Source organism: Triticum dicoccoides, chromosome 4A (assembly GCF_002162155.2).
Source record: "Triticum dicoccoides isolate Atlit2015 ecotype Zavitan chromosome 4A, WEW_v2.0, whole genome shotgun sequence".
NCBI lineage: Eukaryota > Viridiplantae > Streptophyta > Magnoliopsida > Poales > Poaceae > Triticum > Triticum dicoccoides.
This window is the reverse complement of record NC_041386.1, coordinates 441,540,081-441,547,416: the sequence shown is the minus strand read 5'-3', so window position 1 is coordinate 441,547,416 and position 7,336 is coordinate 441,540,081.

The following is a 7,336-nucleotide window of genomic DNA, read 5'->3' as shown; positions in this document are numbered from 1 at the left end:
TCAGTGGAGTTGAATATGGTATCCGTGGAGCGGGTCCGGTGCAGTGGATGAAGGCGTCGGCGAAGCACATCCGATGCGGTGTACAGTGCTTTCAGTGAGGCGGATCTGTTGTGGCGGATGAGGGCTTGTATGAAGGGCCAGCAATGGGGCGGATGAGGGAGTCGATGAAGGGCCTACTCTATGGTGGACAAGGGCATCGGTGAATCAGATCCAGTGCAGTGGACCATGATGGCGGTCAAGGAGATCTGGAGCGGTGGACAAGCCAGTCGCTGAAGCGGCTCCGGTGAAGTGGTGAGTTGGCAGTTGGGGGTTCCAGGGTGCAGAAGGTAGATCCGGCGGGGTGTGAGGTCCACTACTGCGGTGGAGGACTTGATTCGGCGGCTTGGCATGGTTGGGGGCAGGGAGGGGAACGGGAGGGGCTCCGGGGAAGAATGTTGGGGGCAAAGAGGGGAAAACAATGGAGTTACGAAAGCAGCCCTTTTCCGTTCATGTGGCAGGGGTACAACAGGAATATCGCAGGGCTAAACTTTTAGGCGCAAGATATTTCGATGTGAGCGGGAAGTTTGAAAGCTTTTGGCGCCTTAAATTAAGCGTTCTGCTCTTGTACGACCGACTATATATCATGGCCGAGAATGTATTTGTTTTGCACGCAAAAAAAGTGCAAGTTTTGAAAATCAATGTCTTGAACTCAAAACTTAGATTGTCCATTCAATTCAAATATGGATCATTGATCTAGTGGAAGAAAATAGCATCATATGGTCCAATTCAAATGAAATTCCAAATGTGTTTATCCAAAACTAGCAAAAAAGCCTGTGCGTTGCAATGGCAGAAAAAAACCTCTCATATCTCTAACTGGGTGAGTTGATAAACTGTGTGTGGCCGGTTCCCACGTTATGAGATCGAACCATCCATCGAAAATTTTATTTTTTGCTAGCTCTTCGGACCTGGGCCTTAGTGTGCCGCCTGGTGGGCTTTCTCCATTGGGCCAGAATGGGTGGCAAGTAATGAAACCAAATATCATACATGAAATTAATTGAAGCGGGACAAAACAAAGCATGTCATCTCCTTCTAATAGCCAGCTCTCCGTACCTGGGCCTCAGTGTGCCGCCAGGTGGGCTTTCTCCGTTGGGCCAGAACGGGTGACAAGTAACTAAATCAAATAGTGTACGTGAAATTAATTGAAGCGGGATCAAACGAAGCGGGACCAAACCAAGAATATCACCTCCCTTTAATAGTAGGTATAGATATAGATATGATGACAAAAACAAAAATGTGTATGTATATGAATAAAGTGGATGATTATAAGGTTTGAACATGCCCGTATGTGTATATCTCTAGGTTTGATATATGAATTTGAAATCACGAAATCCCGGCTTAAAAAATGTACCTCTGTTTAAATGGATTGCGAAAGCTAATGATGGAGTCGAATTCCAAAGTTCCAATCTTAGGTTTGTAATTCCGCTACTTCAAAGTATATCACGCATGTTCAAAAGTATTATTATCTCATAGTCCAAACTGTGAAAGTAATTGATCAACCATGAGTGCACACACTATTAACCATATATATCTCAGTTACACTAAAGTCTCACAAATATAGACACCTCACTCTTTAGCTGAAGCCAACCACCCCGTCTCCGCCCCACAAGTCGTTCTCTCCCCCGGACATTAACACAGGAGCACATTAACACCCTCTCTCTTCTAAAGTCTGGACCCCAATATATGTCTCTATCACTTTGTCTCTCGGGCATGCACACATCTCTTCCCCCACTCTCTAGGTCTCCTGGCATCTCTCTTTCCCAAGCACGCACACTATATAGAGTGTATCTTTCCCATACACACAAAATGTCACCCCCAAACATCTATCTCCCTAGTTATGTGGTTCTCGTACACTCACCTCACTCACCACCCCACTGCAAACAAGCACCCTTTGCCTCCTTATGCACCACTCTCCTCTTTCTATCTCTCCCACATGTGGACCCGCCCCAGATTCTTCCCTATATATACATATATGTCGTGACTCTTTCATAGCTTCCTAACGTATCATTGTTCTCAATCTCATACGTTGTTCTCTACACCATCTATTCTAGATCTCTCATGAAGTCTCTATCACACACACGATGACTCTCTTCCCTTGTGTCTCCGTACATAGGCCACTTTCGAACAACATCAACCTTTTCTCCCTATCTATAAACCACTTCCGCACACAAACGACCTCTTTCTCCCCCCTCTCTTCCTCTCTCTCTCCCTCACTAGCTCTCTCTCTCTCTCGCTCTCACACCCCTCTCCCACACACAATCGATGTCTCTTCCAAATAGTCTACTCCCTGCCCACACCCATACTATCCCGCTACTACACATGCCTTTGTCTCTCTTTGACACACATGTCACACCATTCCCCCTTCCCTACTAGGATTACATCATTAGTGGTCTCTCTTCTCCACATACACACACTCCCTCTCACACACACGTGCGCGCACAAACACACACAGACACGCACAAACACCCATCTATCTGGATCCTTCTTTTATGACACACACCCTTGCATATTCTCTCCAGCTCTAGGTATGTATATACCCCCCCCCCCTCTTTCTAGCTCACATGCATAGAAAAAGTCTCAATCTCTCTAACTCACACATCTCTCCCCATGTCGGCATCTGTATCTCACACACTCACTCTCTGATTATGTCTATGTGTTTCCACGTTACACAACACAAAGCCCCATGCACATGTCTCTCTCTATCCTCCACACACAGAGACACAAAGAATCTCTTATCATTGCCCCAGTCTCTACACATATCACACACACACGCTCTCTCTCTCTCTCTCTCTCTCTCGCACACACGCTCAACAAAGGTTTTCCCGTGAATAACTTGCCGTCTATTCATCAACATTCCTGGAAGTACGACGAACATGAGACATGAAAAAGAATAAATCTACACGTGTGTAGACCACCTAGTATGACTACTAGGACTAGAGCGAGCCGAAAGCGCGCCTCTGTCACCCCCTCCTTATCGGCGACGGGAAAACCTTTGTTTCACACAGTCGAGAAGTCATCGTGCTAAGGCCCCACATGCTCAGCCGTTAAATAGAATGCAGATCCAAGTTTATGGAAACAAGTATCGATAATACATTTGTATCTCCATAATTATATCTCTTCTCTTATAAAAAAATCAAGTTGGTGCTGATGGTATGCCTGCCATCTTGCAATCTAGACCGTCCAATCTATATCTGACAGATAGAAATTAAACTAAAAGATACCCGCACCTATATCCACATTTGGAAACAAAGGCATTCCCTCATTTATCCTTATCTCCCACAACCTCATTGTCGAGCAATTAAAAAAGGAAGCCTTTGGAACAAAATAGCATTGTGGTTGCTGTCGGCATCGTCCATCCCCATGCCTCCGCTCAGTCCGACCACCAATCACCAGCATGCCCCACTCCTCCTCACCTTATCTCTCCTATTTCTCGAGATATCATTAGTTTTTACACATGGGATTACTGCCGCATGGGTCAATCACAATAGGTGTTTTGTAAAAAAAATGCATCTTGATGTTCCATGCAATGCACGGCCATCTTGCTAGTACTCCTACAGAAGACTTAGTTGGTGATGATGGTGTGTCTGCCATCCATCATTCTGACCATTAGATCTACATCTAACGACTATGAGGTAAGTTGTTTCCTTTTCTCAACAACATCCCACTTCTATACCAATTTGCAGAAAAAACACTTAATTACTATCTTAAAACTAACCATATCCCTCCCTCACCTCACCAAAACAACCCAAGGAATATATTCTGATTGAAACATAATATATTTCTAATGTTATATGTATATCAAAATTAGAGTGTTTTCTATCAAGTTTGTGAATAAGTATTATTCTAATTATGATCCGCTGCAACACACGTGAACATTGCTAGTCACTCATGGTTGATATTTAGTTTGAATTACGTACACATAGGCACGATGTAACTAGCCATGCTTATTGGCTTCCAAAGCTTAACTTTCACTCCTACTTACAGTATGTAGAGTATTTAACAAAAAACTACCACTTTCAACCAGACCTAGGAAGAAATTATTGCACAAAAAATAGCAAAAACATACCCAAAATTTCTTAATCCACGCCAAAAAACTACTACCTAGTGCCGATTAAGCTCGTTTAAACCCGTTTATGATAGGGTTCGCCCACACGTCCGTGCTGACGAGGCAGCTTAAACCAACACACTTTGTTTGATCGTTGACCTGAGGAACCCACATCTGACCTTCTATCCTGTTCTTCCTCCTCTAAACATTATTTTTCCTGAACATTACTTCAAACAGTTCTTATGTGTGTTCGTCGGTCGCGCCGGTGATGAGCGAGTTGGCCGCCGCTCTGCCGGACGGGCCAGACGTCGCACTGGCCTCTGCACGGGTTGGCTAGCTGGCCCGAGTGTGGCTCATGTGTGAGCAAACTGTCGCACTGGCCTTCGCTCAAGCCAGATGGCTGGCCTTAGTGCGGCGCGTGCGAGCAAGCTGTTGCACCGCAGTGCGAACCTAGCTAGCAAACCTTGAAGGCAAGCAGCCGGATGCATCCATCAGGGTGTGTGCTATCTTGGCTAGCTAGCGGCCGCGAACGCCGGACGGGGCTGGCATCTGGGCTTCCACAAGATGGGCTCCGCACCACCGGCACTTTTGAGCTCGCCTTCTGCCAGCGGCGGTAGCTACATCTCATGGCCGAGGATGACTAGGTGGACGGGCCGGAGGTAGGAGGTCACTCGAGGATGTTTGTCTAGATTGATATGTAGGTCCCACAAGTCATAATGCCTAACTTGCCGGTCGAATAGAAGGCATTGACTTAAGGGGCGACATGGGTTGAAACGTGCCTATAACGGCACTTTGTAGAGTAGTCGTTTCTTGTTATTAGTGGTTTCTTGTAAGGAACAATGTAGTAGCGACAAAAGGCAATTCTAGGTTGCGTTGTACTCCAACGAGTACTAATAGTGGTCGCAAAAGTGTATAGCTCGTTTTGTGGGTTCGATCCCTGCTGAACGCACGGTGGCCTTTTTTTAAAATAGTAACCTTGCTGCGAGCCAATATCGTACATTGGTAGTTTGACTTTTGAAGTCGGACGGACGTGTCGCACCACAATCTGAGTGCACAGGATAGTCCAGCCACGTGAACGGGTTTTCCCTCACATTATCTCATGGCTTGCGTACTAGAGTAATACTCCTATATATCAATTCACACCATGCAAAGTTTCTCTCCTGCGCTCTCGCCCTAGCCGCACCTTGCTTGCGGCTTCGTCATCAACTACCATATTTAAACTAGTGCCTCCCAATTAAGCCGGAGGAGCCGGAAAAGCCTGGCATGGCATTGGTAACTGTGCAATGTGGCTCTGTACGTGAAGTGCTACTCTACTACTCTGTAGCTTGTGGTGTTGCACGCATGGACTTCGCTCCATTATCAGCTCTATAAAATAAATTCCTCTTGACGTGATTTTTTTTCGTTTTGAAACATAGGCAAAAGTTTTGTCTCGTCTCATTCATAAAGAAGGAACTAACAAAGTTTCACGAGATCCATTACACCTCCACAAATGGAAGCAAAAAGCCTAGTCTCTTTGTATCAAAGAACTCAAATGTTCTGCCTCCGCAGTAACCATCGCTGATAAACAGGCTGCTAGTGTGTGCATGCGAGGAGCGGATGAGTAGGCCAGCTACGCGCTTGAAAGGAGCACAAAGAGTATGCACTACGCAGGTCTACTTTCCTTACATTGATAGTACAGTGATGGTTCTAGAGAATAGTAGTACCCTCCACTTGCAACTGTAGCTCCTTGGCCTTGAGATTCAAGAGTTCAAAAACTGGTGCACTATAGAAGTACAGTACATCGCACTACAAGTTCAGAAAGTAGTACTAATACTGCTACAGTACTATGTAGTAAATAATAGCCTCACCATCACGGGGCACAAGGCACTACCACTATTCGTGCCCGCATAACTTCCTTAGCAAAGGGATGAGGCCTTGCGGTTACGCTCTTATCTCCTCGCCAGTTCCCCTCCCCCCAAGAGGCCAAGGCAGTTCGTCACTGCTCCCATGGATTCGCCAGGCAGTTCTCCTCCTCATCGGGGCTGGGAGACCTTGGACGACGATCCTCTGGGAGAAATCGCACGCCGCTCCGACGTCCTCACTGCCGCAAGACTCTGTGCTTCCTGCACCAACTTTTTTAAGACGGTGCTTAAACATGCTTGGGAAAAGGCCATGCTTGTTGGTCTTCCACGCGTTCTTGAGGAGAAGGTTATTCTATGGGACAATCCATCAAACAGTCCACCGCTCCCTGGCCATGGTTGCATGTTGACTCCGCTAGAGTTGCCGACGTTGAGAGGTAGTCGGATTTTCTCCGATGATCAGGTCGGTCATGGAGTTTGATCATGTAGTGTATATTCTAAATATAGTACTTAGTTATTCCATCCCGTAATTTCTCCGCTGCCCACCGTCTTCTATATAGGTCTGGGTTGGTCCCAACGAAGATAGACTTGCATACCTCCGACCCGATACCACAATCATTTTGCACAACTCCACAGCAGTGTGGCCGTTCCCATAGACCCCTTTTCCACCATTGGGATTAGCCTTCCGAACTGGCTAGGCTTGAATACGTATGATGATGCCTACATGAGATTAAAGAAGATAGATTGCAGACCTGCCGACAAAGCGACGTGGATACGATGATTAGTATCTCATCGCGGTGTTCGACATAAGGATTGCCATTAATACAAAAGGCAGTAATGCCAGAGGCTGGCACATGTTGGTCGTAGCAGATTTGTACCCCTACACGTTGAAGACGCCATCTGCCATGTAGGCCGCATCTTTGCGGTGACAAGCCAGGGGACTTGTTTCATCTGGTTGCCATCCTACGGTACGGAAGATTACAAACGGAATGCATAATCCATCATTTGCATCCCTAACAGTACTCCATTATTTTGCAGGGACCAGTCATCCCCCGATCAAAATAAGATCGCCGATCCTAGATGTGTGATACGTCTCCAACGTATCTATAATTTTTGATTGCTCCATGCTATTATATTATCTATTTTGGATGTTAATGGGCTTTATTTTACACTTTTATATCATTTTTGGGACTAACCTACTAATCAGAGGCCCAGCCCAAATTGATGTTTTTGCCTATTTTAGGGTTTCGAAGATAAGGAATATCAAACGGAGTCCAAACGAATGAAACTTCGGGAACGTGATTTTCTCAACAAAGGTGATTCAAGAGACTTGGAGTGACCGCCAAGAAACAAGGGAGGAAGGCACGAGGCAAGGGGCGCGCCTACCCCCCTGGGCGCGCCCTCCACCCTCGTGGGC